Raw genomic sequence first — 23011 nt, forward strand, 5'->3', positions numbered from 1 at the left:
CTGCTTAGGGTGCAGGAGGTCCCGGGTTCAAATCCCGGACGAGCCCTCGCGTTTTGTGCAAACTGATCGCACGTCAGTGGCTGAGTCAGCGCAAAAAGCTCGCCGTCAATATCAAACGAATTTCTTATTCGACGTGAGCAATTGACACTCTGGTCCGACGCGTGAAGGCGATTACGAAGGTTTCGGGTACAGGTGGTAGCAGATGCAATTTCCCAATCTAAAAACGAAAAAAAATTAAAAAAAAAAAAAAAAAAAAAAAAGGGGGTATGATTCCTGCTTTGGGTGCAGGAGGTCCCGGGTTCAAATCCCGGACGAGCCCTGCCATTTTGACCGTGCTGAAGAGTAGGTGGAACTCAGCCCCGGTTGCAGCTCCTCAATGAAGAGTAGACGCCTGTTATAGCACGTGGATATAACAAGAATGCGGCACCAGTAAAGTACGTAGGTGGAATTCGGTAGAAAAGCAGACGGTAATTTTGCATGCAACGGAAAACAAGGTTGTCTTTGCGGGATATGTGCACCGTGAGTGGAGATTCAGCTTAATTGTGCGACAGTCTACCCTCATCTTACTAGCGACGGCAACAACCAAGGGGTGGCATGTAAGATTGAGCGTGGCTAAGAGTTTCTCATTATTAGTTAGCATCACACTTTGACAGAGCTGTGACAAGGCGAGTAGGGTGAGCTCAGGAAAGCCAGTAGCAAGCGCACTTGAAGTAGCCCTGAAGAACCGGATTATAAATTTTGCCAGCCATAATGGAGCTAGGGGCGTTCTCAGTTACCAAATACCGGTGCAATAAGAGAGCAACAGTATTTGACCGTAAAATGACGCCCTATCCGTCTAGCATACGACATTGCTTGTCTCTGCATACGCGGACGTCAGGTCATCTCGGAAATGAAATCCGAAATATAGATTAAAATTGTTGTGTTCCCGCCCGGGATCGAACCGGGGACCTTCTGCGTGTAAAGCAGACGTGATAACCGCTACACCACGGAAACGACGGTTCTTTTCATGTACCACCCGGAGACTCGTAATAGCAACAGTTTGTCTTCTGTGTTAGCAAGGGCATCGGCTACGAGCTCCCTCCGATTCGTGAAGTTCCTGTAGTAAAAGACGTCGATGGAAACAATCCAACCGCGACAGACAGGGAGAACGCTGGCTGAGCTGCAGCCCTACATGGTGAGACCATCAAAGGTGGCGTCATTCACATGCAGTGCGTTTTCGGAACGAATAGGCTCGTTGGTCTAGGGGTATGATTCCTGCTTCGGGTGCAGGAGGTCCCGGGTTCAAATCCCGGACGAGCCCTTGCGTTTTGTACAACGGTGCGGTAACAAATCGCATGGCGGCGGCTGTTTCGCGCATTTCCAGGCCTCCAAGTCAGCGCTAAAATCCGACAACCAGTTCTGAAACCGTTTCATGTTTCATTTGAGCCATGTGCACCCTGCTGATGGAACGTTTGAAGTTGATTTAAATGGTCACAGTAGAGATCGTAGCAAGTGTCTTGCTGAGTGCGACGAAAACGGGTTTCCGCCCGCAATCGAGCCGGGGACCTTCTGCGTGTTAGGCACGGCGCCTGGGCTCGGCGGCAGCTGCTGCTCTTTCCTTCCTTACGAGATACCGTCGATTCGCGCAGTCGTTATTGCAAAAGATGTCACCAAAGGCAATCGCTTCGTTAGCGGCACGGTGCCTGGGCTCGGCGGCAGCTCTACATGGAGGCACCAGCAGCCCAGCCAGGCCGCCGCCGGCACCGGCGCGCCACAGCCCAAGGAGTCGGCGGCCGCCCTGCAATGCCCCTGCCGTTGCATATTCCACCCGCCTCATATCCTCCCCATGTCTGACTCACTACCCCAAATGACACTGCAGTGGACGTGCTTATTACTATCGCTTTTGGAAGAACCAAGGCGCAGTATTCTAGTGTCGAACCGGTACTGCAAATTGGGATTAAGCAAAAATTTATTGTGTGGTCGAGCGACAGCTTCGGCTCGCTCTTCCTACATGATCGCTTCTTGTGCGGAATAATTCCTAGCTCGCCGATGGCTTCAGAGTTGGTCTTCTCGAAGTTTTGCTTTCGCACTGCATTCCGCAATCTTTTCGTTATGAGTTGTGTGCTTCGGTTTCCCGACTTTCTTGTGTTTAGTGCGTTTGGCTTCTCTTAACCCTTAGCCACCGCTTGCCGAAATTTCCACACTATCATCTGTCGATCTGCAGAGCTCGATGAAGGCATCGCGGCCGTTCCTGAGCTCGTGGAACGGTCGAATCTGTAGTTGTTTCCAGATCTCTCCCACACAACGGCCTCCCAGAAGCTTGGATTACAGAAGTACGCCACTACTCCCAGCCGGAGATTCACGATTGAAAGCAGAATGACATGAGCTACACGCAGCTCCGATTTTTTTTTTGTGTCTGACCTACTTTGAAAGACTTTGTAGTCGATTTACTTACTACTATCGCTGTTGGAAACCAGGTGATAACCGCACAGTATTCTAGAGACGATGAGGTAATGAAAATTTAGAATAAGTAAAACAGTATCAAAAGAAGTTGTGTGGTGGAGCAGCACATGCAATTCACGCTTCCTAGATATTCGTTACTGCATAGAATAATTCTTTTGTCTGCGGCGTCTTCAGTATCCGTCTTCTGGAAATTTTGCTTGCAGTATATTGTGCAATCTTTTCGTTATGAGTTGGTGCTTGGTTTCCCGATGTTCTTTTGTTTAGTGCATTCGCCTTCTCTTAACCCTGAGAAACCACATACCGAAACTGAGGCACTGCCGGCTGTTCATAAGCAGTGCTCGATGCAGTTATTTCGCTTTTTATTCGTTGCCTTTAATATTCTTCTCATCAGTGGTGAGTGCTGCCTGCAGAAAGCGTTTATCTTGCGAATTCACGTGAAAGTTTGTGTTCCCTGTGAGGCGCACTACTTGGGATTAACTTGACTGCTCCAGCCAGGTGGCTCGTTGGTCTAGGGGTATGATTCCTGCTTTGGGTGCAGGAGGTCCCGGGTTCAAATCCCGGACGAGCCCTAGCGTTTTGTGCAAACTGATCGCACGTCAGTGGCTGAGTCAGCGCAAAAAGCTCGCCGTCAATATCAAATGAACTTCTTATTCGATGTGAGCAATTGACACTCTGGTCCGACGCGTTAAAAAAAAAAAAATAAAAAAAAAAAAAGTGGCTGGGGTACCTGGCTCTCACCCAGGAGGCCGGGGTTCGATTCCCGGTACCGGAAATGCGCATTTTGTTGCTCCTCTTATGCGACTTGGCCCGACTTAGCTCGACTGACGCTACGCTGACGCTTGCAGAAAACTACGTTAAGTACGATTCGTGGTAACAAGTGACGGCGAGAGCGATGCGACACCTGTCCACCTCTTATCGAGGCACCTAACTGTGGTCAACAAAGCTGGAGGACTGCAAGACATTGCCACGGGGGCTGAATGCAGCTAACCACACTGCTTAGTGTCCTAACAGCGGAGACAGGTTCAAAAAAAAAAAAAAAAAAAAAAAAAATGGGTATAATTCCTGCTTAGGGTGCAGGAGGTCCCGGGTTCAAATCCCGGACGAGCCCTCGCGTTTTGTGCAAACTGATCGCACGTCAGTGGCTGAGTCAGCGCAAAAAGCTCGCCGTCAATATCAAACGAATTTCTTATTCGACGTGAGCAATTGACACTCTGGTCCGACGCGTGAAGGCGATTACGAAGGTTTCGGGTACAGGTGGTAGCAGATGCAATTTCCCAATCTAAAAACGAAAAAAAATTAAAAAAAAAAAAAAAAAAAAAAAAGGGGGTATGATTCCTGCTTTGGGTGCAGGAGGTCCCGGGTTCAAATCCCGGACGAGCCCTGCCATTTTGACCGTGCTGAAGAGTAGGTGGAACTCAGCCCCGGTTGCAGCTCCTCAATGAAGAGTAGACGCCTGTTATAGCACGTGGATATAACAAGAATGCGGCACCAGTAAAGTACGTAGGTGGAATTCGGTAGAAAAGCAGACGGTAATTTTGCATGCAACGGAAAACAAGGTTGTCTTTGCGGGATATGTGCACCGTGAGTGGAGATTCAGCTTAATTGTGCGACAGTCTACCCTCATCTTACTAGCGACGGCAACAACCAAGGGGTGGCATGTAAGATTGAGCGTGGCTAAGAGTTTCTCATTATTAGTTAGCATCACACTTTGACAGAGCTGTGACAAGGCGAGTAGGGTGAGCTCAGGAAAGCCAGTAGCAAGCGCACTTGAAGTAGCCCTGAAGAACCGGATTATAAATTTTGCCAGCCATAATGGAGCTAGGGGCGTTCTCAGTTACCAAATACCGGTGCAATAAGAGAGCAACAGTATTTGACCGTAAAATGACGCCCTATCCGTCTAGCATACGACATTGCTTGTCTCTGCATACGCGGACGTCAGGTCATCTCGGAAATGAAATCCGAAATATAGATTAAAATTGTTGTGTTCCCGCCCGGGATCGAACCGGGGACCTTCTGCGTGTAAAGCAGACGTGATAACCGCTACACCACGGAAACGACGGTTCTTTTCATGTACCACCCGGAGACTCGTAATAGCAACAGTTTGTCTTCTGTGTTAGCAAGGGCATCGGCTACGAGCTCCCTCCGATTCGTGAAGTTCCTGTAGTAAAAGACGTCGATGGAAACAATCCAACCGCGACAGACAGGGAGAACGCTGGCTGAGCTGCAGCCCTACATGGTGAGACCATCAAAGGTGGCGTCATTCACATGCAGTGCGTTTTCGGAACGAATAGGCTCGTTGGTCTAGGGGTATGATTCCTGCTTCGGGTGCAGGAGGTCCCGGGTTCAAATCCCGGACGAGCCCTTGCGTTTTGTACAACGGTGCGGTAACAAATCGCATGGCGGCGGCTGTTTCGCGCATTTCCAGGCCTCCAAGTCAGCGCTAAAATCCGACAACCAGTTCTGAAACCGTTTCATGTTTCATTTGAGCCATGTGCACCCTGCTGATGGAACGTTTGAAGTTGATTTAAATGGTCACAGTAGAGATCGTAGCAAGTGTCTTGCTGAGTGCGACGAAAACGGGTTTCCGCCCGCAATCGAGCCGGGGACCTTCTGCGTGTTAGGCACGGCGCCTGGGCTCGGCGGCAGCTGCTGCTCTTTCCTTCCTTACGAGATACCGTCGATTCGCGCAGTCGTTATTGCAAAAGATGTCACCAAAGGCAATCGCTTCGTTAGCGGCACGGTGCCTGGGCTCGGCGGCAGCTCTACATGGAGGCACCAGCAGCCCAGCCAGGCCGCCGCCGGCACCGGCGCGCCACAGCCCAAGGAGTCGGCGGCCGCCCTGCAATGCCCCTGCCGTTGCATATTCCACCCGCCTCATATCCTCCCCATGTCTGACTCACTACCCCAAATGACACTGCAGTGGACGTGCTTATTACTATCGCTTTTGGAAGAACCAAGGCGCAGTATTCTAGTGTCGAACCGGTACTGCAAATTGGGATTAAGCAAAAATTTATTGTGTGGTCGAGCGACAGCTTCGGCTCGCTCTTCCTACATGATCGCTTCTTGTGCGGAATAATTCCTAGCTCGCCGATGGCTTCAGAGTTGGTCTTCTCGAAGTTTTGCTTTCGCACTGCATTCCGCAATCTTTTCGTTATGAGTTGTGTGCTTCGGTTTCCCGACTTTCTTGTGTTTAGTGCGTTTGGCTTCTCTTAACCCTTAGCCACCGCTTGCCGAAATTTCCACACTATCATCTGTCGATCTGCAGAGCTCGATGAAGGCATCGCGGCCGTTCCTGAGCTCGTGGAACGGTCGAATCTGTAGTTGTTTCCAGATCTCTCCCACACAACGGCCTCCCAGAAGCTTGGATTACAGAAGTACGCCACTACTCCCAGCCGGAGATTCACGATTGAAAGCAGAATGACATGAGCTACACGCAGCTCCGATTTTTTTTTTGTGTCTGACCTACTTTGAAAGACTTTGTAGTCGATTTACTTACTACTATCGCTGTTGGAAACCAGGTGATAACCGCACAGTATTCTAGAGACGATGAGGTAATGAAAATTTAGAATAAGTAAAACAGTATCAAAAGAAGTTGTGTGGTGGAGCAGCACATGCAATTCACGCTTCCTAGATATTCGTTACTGCATAGAATAATTCTTTTGTCTGCGGCGTCTTCAGTATCCGTCTTCTGGAAATTTTGCTTGCAGTATATTGTGCAATCTTTTCGTTATGAGTTGGTGCTTGGTTTCCCGATGTTCTTTTGTTTAGTGCATTCGCCTTCTCTTAACCCTGAGAAACCACATACCGAAACTGAGGCACTGCCGGCTGTTCATAAGCAGTGCTCGATGCAGTTATTTCGCTTTTTATTCGTTGCCTTTAATATTCTTCTCATCAGTGGTGAGTGCTGCCTGCAGAAAGCGTTTATCTTGCGAATTCACGTGAAAGTTTGTGTTCCCTGTGAGGCGCACTACTTGGGATTAACTTGACTGCTCCAGCCAGGTGGCTCGTTGGTCTAGGGGTATGATTCGTGCTTAGGGTGCAGGAGGTCCCGGGTTCAAATCCCGGACGAGCCCTCGCGTTTTGTGCAAACTGATCGCACGTCAGTGGCTGAGTCAGCGCAAAAAGCTCGCCGTCAATATCAAACGAATTTCTTATTCGACGTGAGCAATTGACACTCTGGTCCGACGCGTGAAGGCGATTACGAAGGTTTCGGGTACAGGTGGTAGCAGATGCAATTTCCCAATCTAAAAACGAAAAGAAATTAAAAAAAAAAAAAAAAAAAGGGGGTATGATTCCTGCTTTGGGTGCAGGAGGTCCCGGGTTCAAATCCCGGACGAGCCCTGCCATTTTGACCGTGCTGAAGAGTAGGTGGAACTCAGCCCCGGTTGCAGCTCCTCAATGAAGAGTAGACGCCTGTTATAGCACGTGGATATAACAAGAATGCGGCACCAGTAAAGTACGTAGGTGGAATTCGGTAGAAAAGCAGACGGTAATTTTGCATGCAACGGAAAACAAGGTTGTCTTTGCGGGATATGTGCACCGTGAGTGGAGATTCAGCTTAATTGTGCGACAGTCTACCCTCATCTTACTAGCGACGGCAACAACCAAGGGGTGGCATGTAAGATTGAGCGTGGCTAAGAGTTTCTCATTATTAGTTAGCATCACACTTTGACAGAGCTGTGACAAGGCGAGTAGGGTGAGCTCAGGAAAGCCAGTAGCAAGCGCACTTGAAGTAGCCCTGAAGAACCGGATTATAAATTTTGCCAGCCATAATGGAGCTAGGGGCGTTCTCAGTTACCAAATACCGGTGCAATAAGAGAGCAACAGTATTTGACCGTAAAATGACGCCCTATCCGTCTAGCATACGACATTGCTTGTCTCTGCATACGCGGACGTCAGGTCATCTCGGAAATGAAATCCGAAATATAGATTAAAATTGTTGTGTTCCCGCCCGGGATCGAACCGGGGACCTTCTGCGTGTAAAGCAGACGTCATAACCGCTACACCACGGAAACGACGGTTGTTTTCATGTACCACCCGGAGACTCGTAATAGCAACAGTTTGTCTTCTGTGTTAGCAAGGGCATCGGCTACGAGCTCCCTCCGATTCGTGAAGTTCCTGTAGTAAAAGACGTCGATGGAAACAATCCAACCGCGACAGACAGGGAGAACGCTGGCTGAGCTGCAGCCCTACATGGTGAGACCATCAAAGGTGGCGTCATTCACATGCAGTGCGTTTTCGGAACGAATAGGCTCGTTGGTCTAGGGGTATGATTCCTGCTTCGGGTGCAGGAGGTCCCGGGTTCAAATCCCGGACGAGCCCTTGCGTTTTGTACAACGGTGCGGTAACAAATCGCATGGCGGCGGCTGTTTCGCGCATTTCCAGGCCTCCAAGTCAGCGCTAAAATCCGACAACCAGTTCTGAAACCGTTTCATGTTTCATTTGAGCCATGTGCACCCTGCTGATGGAACGTTTGAAGTTGATTTAAATGGTCACAGTAGAGATCGTAGCAAGTGTCTTGCTGAGTGCGACGAAAACGGGTTTCCGCCCGCAATCGAGCCGGGGACCTTCTGCGTGTTAGGCACGGCGCCTGGGCTCGGCGGCAGCTGCTGTTCTTTCCTTCCTTACGAGATACCGTCGATTCGCGCAGTCGTTATTGCAAAAGATGTCACCAAAGGCAATCGCTTCGTTAGCGGCACGGTGCCTGGGCTCGGCGGCAGCTCTACATGGAGGCACCAGCAGCCCAGCCAGGCCGCCGCCGGCACCGGCGCGCCACAGCCCAAGGAGTCGGCGGCCGCCCTGCAATGCCCCTGCCGTTGCATATTCCACCCGCCTCATATCCTCCCCATGTCTGACTCACTACCCCAAATGACACTGCAGTGGACGTGCTTATTACTATCGCTTTTGGAAGAACCAAGGCGCAGTATTCTAGTGTCGAACCGGTACTGCAAATTGGGATTAAGCAAAAATTTATTGTGTGGTCGAGCGACAGCTTCGGCTCGCTCTTCCTACATGATCGCTTCTTGTGCGGAATAATTCCTAGCTCGCCGATGGCTTCAGAGTTGGTCTTCTCGAAGTTTTGCTTTCGCACTGCATTCCGCAATCTTTTCGTTATGAGTTGTGTGCTTCGGTTTCCCGACTTTCTTGTGTTTAGTGCGTTTGGCTTCTCTTAACCCTTAGCCACCGCTTGCCGAAATTTCCACACTATCATCTGTCGATCTGCAGAGCTCGATGAAGGCATCGCGGCCGTTCCTGAGCTCGTGGAACGGTCGAATCTGTAGTTGTTTCCAGATCTCTCCCACACAACGGCCTCCCAGAAGCTTGGATTACAGAAGTACGCCACTACTCCCAGCCGGAGATTCACGATTGAAAGCAGAATGACATGAGCTACACGCAGCTCCGATTTTTTTTTTGTGTCTGACCTACTTTGAAAGACTTTGTAGTCGATTTACTTACTACTATCGCTGTTGGAAACCAGGTGATAACCGCACAGTATTCTAGAGACGATGAGGTAATGAAAATTTAGAATAAGTAAAACAGTATCAAAAGAAGTTGTGTGGTGGAGCAGCACATGCAATTCACGCTTCCTAGATATTCGTTACTGCATAGAATAATTCTTTTGTCTGCGGCGTCTTCAGTATCCGTCTTCTGGAAATTTTGCTTGCAGTATATTGTGCAATCTTTTCGTTATGAGTTGGTGCTTGGTTTCCCGATGTTCTTTTGTTTAGTGCATTCGCCTTCTCTTAACCCTGAGAAACCACATACCGAAACTGAGGCACTGCCGGCTGTTCATAAGCAGTGCTCGATGCAGTTATTTCGCTTTTTATTCGTTGCCTTTAATATTCTTCTCATCAGTGGTGAGTGCTGCCTGCAGAAAGCGTTTATCTTGCGAATTCACGTGAAAGTTTGTGTTCCCTGTGAGGCGCACTACTTGGGATTAACTTGACTGCTCCAGCCAGGTGGCTCGTTGGTCTAGGGGTATGATTCCTGCTTTGGGTGCAGGAGGTCCCGGGTTCAAATCCCGGACGAGCCCTAGCGTTTTGTGCAAACTGATCGCACGTCAGTGGCTGAGTCAGCGCAAAAAGCTCGCCGTCAATATCAAATGAACTTCTTATTCGATGTGAGCAATTGACACTCTGGTCCGACGCGTTAAAAAAAAAAAATAAAAAAAAAAAGTGGCTGGGGTACCTGGCTCTCACCCAGGAGGCCGGGGTTCGATTCCCGGTACCGGAAATGCGCATTTTGTTGCTCCTCTTATGCGACTTGGCCCGACTTAGCTCGACTGACGCTACGCTGACGCTTGCAGAAAACTACGTTAAGTACGATTCGTGGTAACAAGTGACGGCGAGAGCGATGCGACACCTGTCCACCTCTTATCGAGGCACCTAACTGTGGTCAACAAAGCTGGAGGACTGCAAGACATTGCCACGGGGGCTGAATGCAGCTAACCACACTGCTTAGTGTCCTAACAGCGGAGACAGGTTCAAAAAAAAAAAAAAAAAAAAAAAAAATGGGTATAATTCCTGCTTAGGGTGCAGGAGGTCCCGGGTTCAAATCCCGGACGAGCCCTCGCGTTTTGTGCAAACTGATCGCACGTCAGTGGCTGAGTCAGCGCAAAAAGCTCGCCGTCAATATCAAACGAATTTCTTATTCGACGTGAGCAATTGACACTCTGGTCCGACGCGTGAAGGCGATTACGAAGGTTTCGGGTACAGGTGGTAGCAGATGCAATTTCCCAATCTAAAAACGAAAAAAAATTAAAAAAAAAAAAAAAAAAGGGGGTATGATTCCTGCTTTGGGTGCAGGAGGTCCCGGGTTCAAATCCCGGACGAGCCCTGCCATTTTGACCGTGCTGAAGAGTAGGTGGAACTCAGCCCCGGTTGCAGCTCCTCAATGAAGAGTAGACGCCTGTTATAGCACGTGGATATAACAAGAATGCGGCACCAGTAAAGTACGTAGGTGGAATTCGGTAGAAAAGCAGACGGTAATTTTGCATGCAACGGAAAACAAGGTTGTCTTTGCGGGATATGTGCACCGTGAGTGGAGATTCAGCTTAATTGTGCGACAGTCTACCCTCATCTTACTAGCGACGGCAACAACCAAGGGGTGGCATGTAAGATTGAGCGTGGCTAAGAGTTTCTCATTATTAGTTAGCATCACACTTTGACAGAGCTGTGACAAGGCGAGTAGGGTGAGCTCAGGAAAGCCAGTAGCAAGCGCACTTGAAGTAGCCCTGAAGAACCGGATTATAAATTTTGCCAGCCATAATGGAGCTAGGGGCGTTCTCAGTTACCAAATACCGGTGCAATAAGAGAGCAACAGTATTTGACCGTAAAATGACGCCCTATCCGTCTAGCATACGACATTGCTTGTCTCTGCATACGCGGACGTCAGGTCATCTCGGAAATGAAATCCGAAATATAGATTAAAATTGTTGTGTTCCCGCCCGGGATCGAACCGGGGACCTTCTGCGTGTAAAGCAGACGTGATAACCGCTACACCACGGAAACGACGGTTCTTTTCATGTACCACCCGGAGACTCGTAATAGCAACAGTTTGTCTTCTGTGTTAGCAAGGGCATCGGCTACGAGCTCCCTCCGATTCGTGAAGTTCCTGTAGTAAAAGACGTCGATGGAAACAATCCAACCGCGACAGACAGGGAGAACGCTGGCTGAGCTGCAGCCCTACATGGTGAGACCATCAAAGGTGGCGTCATTCACATGCAGTGCGTTTTCGGAACGAATAGGCTCGTTGGTCTAGGGGTATGATTCCTGCTTCGGGTGCAGGAGGTCCCGGGTTCAAATCCCGGACGAGCCCTTGCGTTTTGTACAACGGTGCGGTAACAAATCGCATGGCGGCGGCTGTTTCGCGCATTTCCAGGCCTCCAAGTCAGCGCTAAAATCCGACAACCAGTTCTGAAACCGTTTCATGTTTCATTTGAGCCATGTGCACCCTGCTGATGGAACGTTTGAAGTTGATTTAAATGGTCACAGTAGAGATCGTAGCAAGTGTCTTGCTGAGTGCGACGAAAACGGGTTTCCGCCCGCAATCGAGCCGGGGACCTTCTGCGTGTTAGGCACGGCGCCTGGGCTCGGCGGCAGCTGCTGCTCTTTCCTTCCTTACGAGATACCGTCGATTCGCGCAGTCGTTAGTGCAAAAGATGTCACCAAAGGCAATCGCTTCGTTAGCGGCACGGTGCCTGGGCTCGGCGGCAGCTCTACATGGAGGCACCAGCAGCCCAGCCAGGCCGCCGCCGGCACCGGCGCGCCACAGCCCAAGGAGTCGGCGGCCGCCCTGCAATGCCCCTGCCGTTGCATATTCCACCCGCCTCATATCCTCCCCATGTCTGACTCACTACCCCAAATGACACTGCAGTGGACGTGCTTATTACTATCGCTTTTGGAAGAACCAAGGCGCAGTATTCTAGTGTCGAACCGGTACTGCAAATTGGGATTAAGCAAAAATTTATTGTGTGGTCGAGCGACAGCTTCGGCTCGCTCTTCCTACATGATCGCTTCTTGTGCGGAATAATTCCTAGCTCGCCGATGGCTTCAGAGTTGGTCTTCTCGAAGTTTTGCTTTCGCACTGCATTCCGCAATCTTTTCGTTATGAGTTGTGTGCTTCGGTTTCCCGACTTTCTTGTGTTTAGTGCGTTTGGCTTCTCTTAACCCTTAGCCACCGCTTGCCGAAATTTCCACACTATCATCTGTCGATCTGCAGAGCTCGATGAAGGCATCGCGGCCGTTCCTGAGCTCGTGGAACGGTCGAATCTGTAGTTGTTTCCAGATCTCTCCCACACAACGGCCTCCCAGAAGCTTGGATTACAGAAGTACGCCACTACTCCCAGCCGGAGATTCACGATTGAAAGCAGAATGACATGAGCTACACGCAGCTCCGATTTTTTTTTTGTGTCTGACCTACTTTGAAAGACTTTGTAGTCGATTTACTTACTACTATCGCTGTTGGAAACCAGGTGATAACCGCACAGTATTCTAGAGACGATGAGGTAATGAAAATTTAGAATAAGTAAAACAGTATCAAAAGAAGTTGTGTGGTGGAGCAGCACATGCAATTCACGCTTCCTAGATATTCGTTACTGCATAGAATAATTCTTTTGTCTGCGGCGTCTTCAGTATCCGTCTTCTGGAAATTTTGCTTGCAGTATATTGTGCAATCTTTTCGTTATGAGTTGGTGCTTGGTTTCCCGATGTTCTTTTGTTTAGTGCATTCGCCTTCTCTTAACCCTGAGAAACCACATACCGAAACTGAGGCACTGCCGGCTGTTCATAAGCAGTGCTCGATGCAGTTATTTCGCTTTTTATTCGTTGCCTTTAATATTCTTCTCATCAGTGGTGAGTGCTGCCTGCAGAAAGCGTTTATCTTGCGAATTCACGTGAAAGTTTGTGTTCCCTGTGAGGCGCACTACTTGGGATTAACTTGACTGCTCCAGCCAGGTGGCTCGTTGGTCTAGGGGTATGATTCCTGCTTTGGGTGCAGGAGGTCCCGGGTTCAAATCCCGGACGAGCCCTAGCGTTTTGTGCAAACTGATCGCACGTCAGTGGCTGAGTCAGCGCAAAAAGCTCGCCGTCAATATCAAATGAACTTCTTATTCGATGTGAGCAATTGACACTCTGGTCCGACGCGTTAAAAAAAAAAAATAAAAAAAAAAAAAAGTGGCTGGGGTACCTGGCTCTCACCCAGGAGGCCGGGGTTCGATTCCCGGTACCGGAAATGCGCATTTTGTTGCTCCTCTTATGCGACTTGGCCCGACTTAGCTCGACTGACGCTACGCTGACGCTTGCAGAAAACTACGTTAAGTACGATTCGTGGTAACAAGTGACGGCGAGAGCGATGCGACACCTGTCCACCTCTTATCGAGGCACCTAACTGTGGTCAACAAAGCTGGAGGACTGCAAGACATTGCCACGGGGGCTGAATGCAGCTAACCACACTGCTTAGTGTCCTAACAGCGGAGACAGGTTCAAAAAAAAAAAAAAAAAAAAAAAAAATGGGTATAATTCCTGCTTAGGGTGCAGGAGGTCCCGGGTTCAAATCCCGGACGAGCCCTCGCGTTTTGTGCAAACTGATCGCACGTCAGTGGCTGAGTCAGCGCAAAAAGCTCGCCGTCAATATCAAACGAATTTCTTATTCGACGTGAGCAATTGACACTCTGGTCCGACGCGTGAAGGCGATTACGAAGGTTTCGGGTACAGGTGGTAGCAGATGCAATTTCCCAATCTAAAAACGAAAAAAAATTAAAAAAAAAAAAAAAAAAGGGGGTATGATTCCTGCTTTGGGTGCAGGAGGTCCCGGGTTCAAATCCCGGACGAGCCCTGCCATTTTGACCGTGCTGAAGAGTAGGTGGAACTCAGCCCCGGTTGCAGCTCCTCAATGAAGAGTAGACGCCTGTTATAGCACGTGGATATAACAAGAATGCGGCACCAGTAAAGTACGTAGGTGGAATTCGGTAGAAAAGCAGACGGTAATTTTGCATGCAACGGAAAACAAGGTTGTCTTTGCGGGATATGTGCACCGTGAGTGGAGATTCAGCTTAATTGTGCGACAGTCTACCCTCATCTTACTAGCGACGGCAACAACCAAGGGGTGGCATGTAAGATTGAGCGTGGCTAAGAGTTTCTCATTATTAGTTAGCATCACACTTTGACAGAGCTGTGACAAGGCGAGTAGGGTGAGCTCAGGAAAGCCAGTAGCAAGCGCACTTGAAGTAGCCCTGAAGAACCGGATTATAAATTTTGCCAGCCATAATGGAGCTAGGGGCGTTCTCAGTTACCAAATACCGGTGCAATAAGAGAGCAACAGTATTTGACCGTAAAATGACGCCCTATCCGTCTAGCATACGACATTGCTTGTCTCTGCATACGCGGACGTCAGGTCATCTCGGAAATGAAATCCGAAATATAGATTAAAATTGTTGTGTTCCCGCCCGGGATCGAACCGGGGACCTTCTGCGTGTAAAGCAGACGTGATAACCGCTACACCACGGAAACGACGGTTCTTTTCATGTACCACCCGGAGACTCGTAATAGCAACAGTTTGTCTTCTGTGTTAGCAAGGGCATCGGCTACGAGCTCCCTCCGATTCGTGAAGTTCCTGTAGTAAAAGACGTCGATGGAAACAATCCAACCGCGACAGACAGGGAGAACGCTGGCTGAGCTGCAGCCCTACATGGTGAGACCATCAAAGGTGGCGTCATTCACATGCAGTGCGTTTTCGGAACGAATAGGCTCGTTGGTCTAGGGGTATGATTCCTGCTTCGGGTGCAGGAGGTCCCGGGTTCAAATCCCGGACGAGCCCTTGCGTTTTGTACAACGGTGCGGTAACAAATCGCATGGCGGCGGCTGTTTCGCGCATTTCCAGGCCTCCAAGTCAGCGCTAAAATCCGACAACCAGTTCTGAAACCGTTTCATGTTTCATTTGAGCCATGTGCACCCTGCTGATGGAACGTTTGAAGTTGATTTAAATGGTCACAGTAGAGATCGTAGCAAGTGTCTTGCTGAGTGCGACGAAAACGGGTTTCCGCCCGCAATCGAGCCGGGGACCTTCTGCGTGTTAGGCACGGCGCCTGGGCTCGGCGGCAGCTGCTGCTCTTTCCTTCCTTACGAGATACCGTCGATTCGCGCAGTCGTTAGTGCAAAAGATGTCACCAAAGGCAATCGCTTCGTTAGCGGCACGGTGCCTGGGCTCGGCGGCAGCTCTACATGGAGGCACCAGCAGCCCAGCCAGGCCGCCGCCGGCACCGGCGCGCCACAGCCCAAGGAGTCGGCGGCCGCCCTGCAATGCCCCTGCCGTTGCATATTCCACCCGCCTCATATCCTCCCCATGTCTGACTCACTACCCCAAATGACACTGCAGTGGACGTGCTTATTACTATCGCTTTTGGAAGAACCAAGGCGCAGTATTCTAGTGTCGAACCGGTACTGCAAATTGGGATTAAGCAAAAATTTATTGTGTGGTCGAGCGACAGCTTCGGCTCGCTCTTCCTACATGATCGCTTCTTGTGCGGAATAATTCCTAGCTCGCCGATGGCTTCAGAGTTGGTCTTCTCGAAGTTTTGCTTTCGCACTGCATTCCGCAATCTTTTCGTTATGAGTTGTGTGCTTCGGTTTCCCGACTTTCTTGTGTTTAGTGCGTTTGGCTTCTCTTAACCCTTAGCCACCGCTTGCCGAAATTTCCACACTATCATCTGTCGATCTGCAGAGCTCGATGAAGGCATCGCGGCCGTTCCTGAGCTCGTGGAACGGTCGAATCTGTAGTTGTTTCCAGATCTCTCCCACACAACGGCCTCCCAGAAGCTTGGATTACAGAAGTACGCCACTACTCCCAGCCGGAGATTCACGATTGAAAGCAGAATGACATGAGCTACACGCAGCTCCGATTTTTTTTTTGTGTCTGACCTACTTTGAAAGACTTTGTAGTCGATTTACTTACTACTATCGCTGTTGGAAACCAGGTGATAACCGCACAGTATTCTAGAGACGATGAGGTAATGAAAATTTAGAATAAGTAAAACAGTATCAAAAGAAGTTGTGTGGTGGAGCAGCACATGCAATTCACGCTTCCTAGATATTCGTTACTGCATAGAATAATTCTTTTGTCTGCGGCGTCTTCAGTATCCGTCTTCTGGAAATTTTGCTTGCAGTATATTGTGCAATCTTTTCGTTATGAGTTGGTGCTTGGTTTCCCGATGTTCTTTTGTTTAGTGCATTCGCCTTCTCTTAACCCTGAGAAACCACATACCGAAACTGAGGCACTGCCGGCTGTTCATAAGCAGTGCTCGATGCAGTTATTTCGCTTTTTATTCGTTGCCTTTAATATTCTTCTCATCAGTGGTGAGTGCTGCCTGCAGAAAGCGTTTATCTTGCGAATTCACGTGAAAGTTTGTGTTCCCTGTGAGGCGCACTACTTGGGATTAACTTGACTGCTCCAGCCAGGTGGCTCGTTGGTCTAGGGGTATGATTCCTGCTTTGGGTGCAGGAGGTCCCGGGTTCAAATCCCGGACGAGCCCTAGCGTTTTGTGCAAACTGATCGCACGTCAGTGGCTGAGTCAGCGCAAAAAGCTCGCCGTCAATATCAAATGAACTTCTTATTCGATGTGAGCAATTGACACTCTGGTCCGACGCGTTAAAAAAAAAAAATAAAAAAAAAAAAAAGTGGCTGGGGTACCTGGCTCTCACCCAGGAGGCCGGGGTTCGATTCCCGGTACCGGAAATGCGCATTTTGTTGCTCCTCTTATGCGACTTGGCCCGACTTAGCTCGACTGACGCTACGCTGACGCTTGCAGAAAACTACGTTAAGTACGATTCGTGGTAACAAGTGACGGCGAGAGCGATGCGACACCTGTCCACCTCTTATCGAGGCACCTAACTGTGGTCAACAAAGCTGGAGGACTGCAAGACATTGCCACGGGGGCTGAATGCAGCTAACCACACTGCTTAGTGTCCTAACAGCGGAGACAGGTTCAAAAAAAAAAAAAAAAAAAAAAAAAATGGGTATAATTCCTGCTTAGGGTGCAGGAGGTCCCGGGTTCAAATCCCGGACGAGCCCTCGCGTTTTGTGCAAACTGATCGCACGTCAGTGGCTGAGTCAGCGCAAAAAGCTCGCCGTCAATATCAAACGAATTTCTTATTCGACGTGAGCAATTGACACTCTGGTCCGACGCGTGAAGGCGATTACGAAGGTTTCGGGTACAGGTGGTAGCAGATGCAATTTCCCAATCTAAAAACGAAAAAAAATTAAAAAAAAAAAAAAAAAAAAAAGGGGGTATGATTCCTGCTTTGGGTGCAGGAGGTCCCGGGTTCAAATCCCGGACGAGCCCTGCCATTTTGACCGTGCTGAAGAGTAGGTGGAACTCAGCCCCGGTTGCAGCTCCTCAATGAAGAGTAGACGCCTGTTATAGCACGTGGATATAACAAGAATGCGGCACCAGTAAAGTACGTAGGTGGAATTCGGTAGAAAAGCAGACGGTAATTTTGCATGCAACGGAAAACAAGGTTGTCTTTGCGGGATATGTGCACCGTGAGTGGAGATTCAGCTTAATTGTGCGACAGTCTACCCTCATCTTACTAGCGACGGCAACAACCAAGGGGTGGCATGTAAGATTGAGCGTGGCTAAGAGTTTCTCATTATTAGTTAGCATCACACTTTGACAGAGCTGTGACAAGGCGAGTAGGGTGAGCTCAGGAAAGCCAGTAGCAAGCGCACTTGAAGTAGCCCTGAAGAACCGGATTATAAATTTTGCCAGCCATAATGGAGCTAGGGGCGTTCTCAGTTACCAAATACCGGTGCAATAAGAGAGCAACAGTATTTGACCGTAAAATGACGCCCTATCCGTCTAGCATACGACATTGCTTGTCTCTGCATACGCGGACGTCAGGTCATCTCGGAAATGAAATCCGAAATATAGATTAAAATTGTTGTGTTCCCGCCCGGGATCGAACCGGGGACCTTCTGCGTGTAAAGCAGACGTGATAACCGCTACACCACGGAAACGACGGTTCTTTTCATGTACCACCCGGAGACTCGTAATAGCAACAGTTTGTCTTCTGTGTTAGCAAGGGCATCGGCTACGAGCTCCCTCCGATTCGTGAAGTTCCTGTAGTAAAAGACGTCGATGGAAACAATCCAACCGCGACAGACAGGGAGAACGCTGGCTGAGCTGCAGCCCTACATGGTGAGACCATCAAAGGTGGCGTCATTCACATGCAGTGCGTTTTCGGAACGAATAGGCTCGTTGGTCTAGGGGTATGATTCCTGCTTCGGGTGCAGGAGGTCCCGGGTTCAAATCCCGGACGAGCCCTTGCGTTTTGTACAACGGTGCGGTAACAAATCGCATGGCGGCGGCTGTTTCGCGCATTTCCAGGCCTCCAAGTCAGCGCTAAAATCCGACAACCAGTTCTGAAACCGTTTCATGTTTCATTTGAGCCATGTGCACCCTGCTGATGGAACGTTTGAAGTTGATTTAAATGGTCACAGTAGAGATCGTAGCAAGTGTCTTGCTGAGTGCGACGAAAACGGGTTTCCGCCCGCAATCGAGCCGGGGACCTTCTGCGTGTTAGGCACGGCGCCTGGGCTCGGCGGCAGCTGCTGCTCTTTCCTTCCTTACGAGATACCGTCGATTCGCGCAGTCGTTATTGCAAAAGATGTCACCAAAGGCAATCGCTTCGTTAGCGGCACGGTGCCTGGGCTCGGCGGCAGCTCTACATGGAGGCACCAGCAGCCCAGCCAGGCCGCCGCCGGCACCGGCGCGCCACAGCCCAAGGAGTCGGCGGCCGCCCTGCAATGCCCCTGCCGTTGCATATTCCACCCGCCTCATATCCTCCCCATGTCTGACTCACTACCCCAAATGACACTGCAGTGGACGTGCTTATTACTATCGCTTTTGGAAGAACCAAGGCGCAGTATTCTAGTGTCGAACCGGTACTGCAAATTGGGATTAAGCAAAAATTTATTGTGTGGTCGAGCGACAGCTTCGGCTCGCTCTTCCTACATGATCGCTTCTTGTGCGGAATAATTCCTAGCTCGCCGATGGCTTCAGAGTTGGTCTTCTCGAAGTTTTGCTTTCGCACTGCATTCCGCAATCTTTTCGTTATGAGTTGTGTGCTTCGGTTTCCCGACTTTCTTGTGTTTAGTGCGTTTGGCTTCTCTTAACCCTTAGCCACCGCTTGCCGAAATTTCCACACTATCATCTGTCGATCTGCAGAGCTCGATGAAGGCATCGCGGCCGTTCCTGAGCTCGTGGAACGGTCGAATCTGTAGTTGTTTCCAGATCTCTCCCACACAACGGCCTCCCAGAAGCTTGGATTACAGAAGTACGCCACTACTCCCAGCCGGAGATTCACGATTGAAAGCAGAATGACATGAGCTACACGCAGCTCCGATTTTTTTTTTGTGTCTGACCTACTTTGAAAGACTTTGTAGTCGATTTACTTACTACTATCGCTGTTGGAAACCAGGTGATAACCGCACAGTATTCTAGAGACGATGAGGTAATGAAAATTTAGAATAAGTAAAACAGTATCAAAAGAAGTTGTGTGGTGGAGCAGCACATGCAATTCACGCTTCCTAGATATTCGTTACTGCATAGAATAATTCTTTTGTCTGCGGCGTCTTCAGTATCCGTCTTCTGGAAATTTTGCTTGCAGTATATTGTGCAATCTTTTCGTTATGAGTTGGTGCTTGGTTTCCCGATGTTCTTTTGTTTAGTGCATTCGCCTTCTCTTAACCCTGAGAAACCACATACCGAAACTGAGGCACTGCCGGCTGTTCATAAGCAGTGCTCGATGCAGTTATTTCGCTTTTTATTCGTTGCCTTTAATATTCTTCTCATCAGTGGTGAGTGCTGCCTGCAGAAAGCGTTTATCTTGCGAATTCACGTGAAAGTTTGTGTTCCCTGTGAGGCGCACTACTTGGGATTAACTTGACTGCTCCAGCCAGGTGGCTCGTTGGTCTAGGGGTATGATTCCTGCTTTGGGTGCAGGAGGTCCCGGGTTCAAATCCCGGACGAGCCCTAGCGTTTTGTGCAAACTGATCGCACGTCAGTGGCTGAGTCAGCGCAAAAAGCTCGCCGTCAATATCAAATGAACTTCTTATTCGATGTGAGCAATTGACACTCTGGTCCGACGCGTTAAAAAAAAAAAATAAAAAAAAAAAAAAGTGGCTGGGGTACCTGGCTCTCACCCAGGAGGCCGGGGTTCGATTCCCGGTACCGGAAATGCGCATTTTGTTGCTCCTCTTATGCGACTTGGCCCGACTTAGCTCGACTGACGCTACGCTGACGCTTGCAGAAAACTACGTTAAGTACGATTCGTGGTAACAAGTGACGGCGAGAGCGATGCGACACCTGTCCACCTCTTATCGAGGCACCTAACTGTGGTCAACAAAGCTGGAGGACTGCAAGACATTGCCACGGGGGCTGAATGCAGCTAACCACACTGCTTAGTGTCCTAACAGCGGAGACAGGTTCAAAAAAAAAAAAAAAAAAAAAAAAATGGGTATAATTCCTGCTTAGGGTGCAGGAGGTCCCGGGTTCAAATCCCGGACGAGCCCTCGCGTTTTGTGCAAACTGATCGCACGTCAGTGGCTGAGTCAGCGCAAAAAGCTCGCCGTCAATATCAAACGAATTTCTTATTCGACGTGAGCAATTGACACTCTGGTCCGACGCGTGAAGGCGATTACGAAGGTTTCGGGTACAGGTGGTAGCAGATGCAATTTCCCAATCTAAAAACGAAAAAAAATTAAAAAAAAAAAAAAAAAAAAGGGGGTATGATTCCTGCTTTGGGTGCAGGAGGTCCCGGGTTCAAATCCCGGACGAGCCCTGCCATTTTGACCGTGCTGAAGAGTAGGTGGAACTCAGCCCCGGTTGCAGCTCCTCAATGAAGAGTAGACGCCTGTTATAGCACGTGGATATAACAAGAATGCGGCACCAGTAAAGTACGTAGGTGGAATTCGGTAGAAAAGCAGACGGTAATTTTGCATGCAACGGAAAACAAGGTTGTCTTTGCGGGATATGTGCACCGTGAGTGGAGATTCAGCTTAATTGTGCGACAGTCTACCCTCATCTTACTAGCGACGGCAACAACCAAGGGGTGGCATGTAAGATTGAGCGTGGCTAAGAGTTTCTCATTATTAGTTAGCATCACACTTTGACAGAGCTGTGACAAGGCGAGTAGGGTGAGCTCAGGAAAGCCAGTAGCAAGCGCACTTGAAGTAGCCCTGAAGAACCGGATTATAAATTTTGCCAGCCATAATGGAGCTAGGGGCGTTCTCAGTTACCAAATACCGGTGCAATAAGAGAGCAACAGTATTTGACCGTAAAATGACGCCCTATCCGTCTAGCATACGACATTGCTTGTCTCTGCATACGCGGACGTCAGGTCATCTCGGAAATGAAATCCGAAATATAGATTAAAATTGTTGTGTTCCCGCCCGGGATCGAACCGGGGACCTTCTGCGTGTAAAGCAGACGTGATAACCGCTACACCACGGAAACGACGGTTCTTTTCATGTACCACCCGGAGACTCGTAATAGCAACAGTTTGTCTTCTGTGTTAGCAAGGGCATCGGCTACGAGCTCCCTCCGATTCGTGAAGTTCCTGTAGTAAAAGACGTCGATGGAAACAATCCAACCGCGACAGACAGGGAGAACGCTGGCTGAGCTGCAGCCCTACATGGTGAGACCATCAAAGGTGGCGTCATTCACATGCAGTGCGTTTTCGGAACGAATAGGCTCGTTGGTCTAGGGGTATGATTCCTGCTTCGGGTGCAGGAGGTCCCGGGTTCAAATCCCGGACGAGCCCTTGCGTTTTGTACAACGGTGCGGTAACAAATCGCATGGCGGCGGCTGTTTCGCGCATTTCCAGGCCTCCAAGTCAGCGCTAAAATCCGACAACCAGTTCTGAAACCGTTTCATGTTTCATTTGAGCCATGTGCACCCTGCTGATGGAACGTTTGAAGTTGATTTAAATGGTCACAGTAGAGATCGTAGCAAGTGTCTTGCTGAGTGCGACGAAAACGGGTTTCCGCCCGCAATCGAGCCGGGGACCTTCTGCGTGTTAGGCACGGCGCCTGGGCTCGGCGGCAGCTGCTGCTCTTTCCTTCCTTACGAGATACCGTCGATTCGCGCAGTCGTTATTGCAAAAGATGTCACCAAAGGCAATCGCTTCGTTAGCGGCACGGTGCCTGGGCTCGGCGGCAGCTCTACATGGAGGCACCAGCAGCCCAGCCAGGCCGCCGCCGGCACCGGCGCGCCACAGCCCAAGGAGTCGGCGGCCGCCCTGCAATGCCCCTGCCGTTGCATATTCCACCCGCCTCATATCCTCCCCATGTCTGACTCACTACCCCAAATGACACTGCAGTGGACGTGCTTATTACTATCGCTTTTGGAAGAACCAAGGCGCAGTATTCTAGTGTCGAACCGGTACTGCAAATTGGGATTAAGCAAAAATTTATTGTGTGGTCGAGCGACAGCTTCGGCTCGCTCTTCCTACATGATCGCTTCTTGTGCGGAATAATTCCTAGCTCGCCGATGGCTTCAGAGTTGGTCTTCTCGAAGTTTTGCTTTCGCACTGCATTCCGCAATCTTTTCGTTATGAGTTGTGTGCTTCGGTTTCCCGACTTTCTTGTGTTTAGTGCGTTTGGCTTCTCTTAACCCTTAGCCACCGCTTGCCGAAATTTCCACACTATCATCTGTCGATCTGCAGAGCTCGATGAAGGCATCGCGGCCGTTCCTGAGCTCGTGGAACGGTCGAATCTGTAGTTGTTTCCAGATCTCTCCCACACAACGGCCTCCCAGAAGCTTGGATTACAGAAGTACGCCACTACTCCCAGCCGGAGATTCACGATTGAAAGCAGAATGACATGAGCTACACGCAGCTCCGATTTTTTTTTTGTGTCTGACCTACTTTGAAAGACTTTGTAGTCGATTTACTTACTACTATCGCTGTTGGAAACCAGGTGATAACCGCACAGTATTCTAGAGACGATGAGGTAATGAAAATTTAGAATAAGTAAAACAGTATCAAAAGAAGTTGTGTGGTGGAGCAGCACATGC

The 23011-nt window shown here is 49.5% G+C and overlaps 20 non-coding genes across 20 annotated transcripts; 13 read left to right on the forward strand and 7 right to left on the reverse strand.

Annotated features, from left to right (window-relative positions):
- Positions 1 to 920: 920 nt before the first annotated feature.
- Trnav-uac lies at positions 921 to 993 on the reverse strand. Its single transcript has one exon. It is a non-coding gene; the product is annotated as a tRNA-Val (tRNA).
- Positions 994 to 1228: 235 nt separating this feature from the next.
- Positions 1229 to 1300, forward strand: Trnap-cgg. The gene has a single exon. It is a non-coding gene; the product is annotated as a tRNA-Pro (tRNA).
- A 1639-nt stretch (positions 1301 to 2939) lies between these two features.
- Trnap-ugg lies at positions 2940 to 3011 on the forward strand. Its single transcript has one exon. It is a non-coding gene; the product is annotated as a tRNA-Pro (tRNA).
- Positions 3012 to 4424: 1413 nt separating this feature from the next.
- On the reverse strand, positions 4425 to 4497 carry Trnav-uac. Its single transcript has one exon. It is a non-coding gene; the product is annotated as a tRNA-Val (tRNA).
- Positions 4498 to 4732: 235 nt separating this feature from the next.
- On the forward strand, positions 4733 to 4804 carry Trnap-cgg. Its single transcript has one exon. It is a non-coding gene; the product is annotated as a tRNA-Pro (tRNA).
- Positions 4805 to 6443: 1639 nt separating this feature from the next.
- Positions 6444 to 6515, forward strand: Trnap-agg. The gene has a single exon. It is a non-coding gene; the product is annotated as a tRNA-Pro (tRNA).
- Positions 6516 to 7384: 869 nt separating this feature from the next.
- Positions 7385 to 7457, reverse strand: Trnav-uac. Its single transcript has one exon. It is a non-coding gene; the product is annotated as a tRNA-Val (tRNA).
- A 235-nt stretch (positions 7458 to 7692) lies between these two features.
- Trnap-cgg lies at positions 7693 to 7764 on the forward strand. Its single transcript has one exon. It is a non-coding gene; the product is annotated as a tRNA-Pro (tRNA).
- A 1639-nt stretch (positions 7765 to 9403) lies between these two features.
- Positions 9404 to 9475, forward strand: Trnap-ugg. Its single transcript has one exon. It is a non-coding gene; the product is annotated as a tRNA-Pro (tRNA).
- A 1404-nt stretch (positions 9476 to 10879) lies between these two features.
- On the reverse strand, positions 10880 to 10952 carry Trnav-uac. Its single transcript has one exon. It is a non-coding gene; the product is annotated as a tRNA-Val (tRNA).
- Positions 10953 to 11187: 235 nt separating this feature from the next.
- Trnap-cgg lies at positions 11188 to 11259 on the forward strand. Its single transcript has one exon. It is a non-coding gene; the product is annotated as a tRNA-Pro (tRNA).
- Positions 11260 to 12898: 1639 nt separating this feature from the next.
- Trnap-ugg lies at positions 12899 to 12970 on the forward strand. Its single transcript has one exon. It is a non-coding gene; the product is annotated as a tRNA-Pro (tRNA).
- A 1407-nt stretch (positions 12971 to 14377) lies between these two features.
- Positions 14378 to 14450, reverse strand: Trnav-uac. Its single transcript has one exon. It is a non-coding gene; the product is annotated as a tRNA-Val (tRNA).
- A 235-nt stretch (positions 14451 to 14685) lies between these two features.
- Trnap-cgg lies at positions 14686 to 14757 on the forward strand. The gene has a single exon. It is a non-coding gene; the product is annotated as a tRNA-Pro (tRNA).
- Positions 14758 to 16396: 1639 nt separating this feature from the next.
- Positions 16397 to 16468, forward strand: Trnap-ugg. The gene has a single exon. It is a non-coding gene; the product is annotated as a tRNA-Pro (tRNA).
- Positions 16469 to 17879: 1411 nt separating this feature from the next.
- Trnav-uac lies at positions 17880 to 17952 on the reverse strand. The gene has a single exon. It is a non-coding gene; the product is annotated as a tRNA-Val (tRNA).
- Positions 17953 to 18187: 235 nt separating this feature from the next.
- On the forward strand, positions 18188 to 18259 carry Trnap-cgg. Its single transcript has one exon. It is a non-coding gene; the product is annotated as a tRNA-Pro (tRNA).
- Positions 18260 to 19898: 1639 nt separating this feature from the next.
- On the forward strand, positions 19899 to 19970 carry Trnap-ugg. The gene has a single exon. It is a non-coding gene; the product is annotated as a tRNA-Pro (tRNA).
- A 1408-nt stretch (positions 19971 to 21378) lies between these two features.
- Trnav-uac lies at positions 21379 to 21451 on the reverse strand. The gene has a single exon. It is a non-coding gene; the product is annotated as a tRNA-Val (tRNA).
- A 235-nt stretch (positions 21452 to 21686) lies between these two features.
- Trnap-cgg lies at positions 21687 to 21758 on the forward strand. The gene has a single exon. It is a non-coding gene; the product is annotated as a tRNA-Pro (tRNA).
- The last annotated feature ends 1253 nt before the right edge of the window (positions 21759 to 23011 follow it).

The sequence above is a fragment of the Schistocerca piceifrons genome, unplaced genomic scaffold, assembly GCF_021461385.2.
Source record: "Schistocerca piceifrons isolate TAMUIC-IGC-003096 unplaced genomic scaffold, iqSchPice1.1 HiC_scaffold_651, whole genome shotgun sequence".
In the NCBI taxonomy this organism is placed as follows: Eukaryota; Metazoa; Arthropoda; class Insecta; order Orthoptera; family Acrididae; genus Schistocerca; species Schistocerca piceifrons.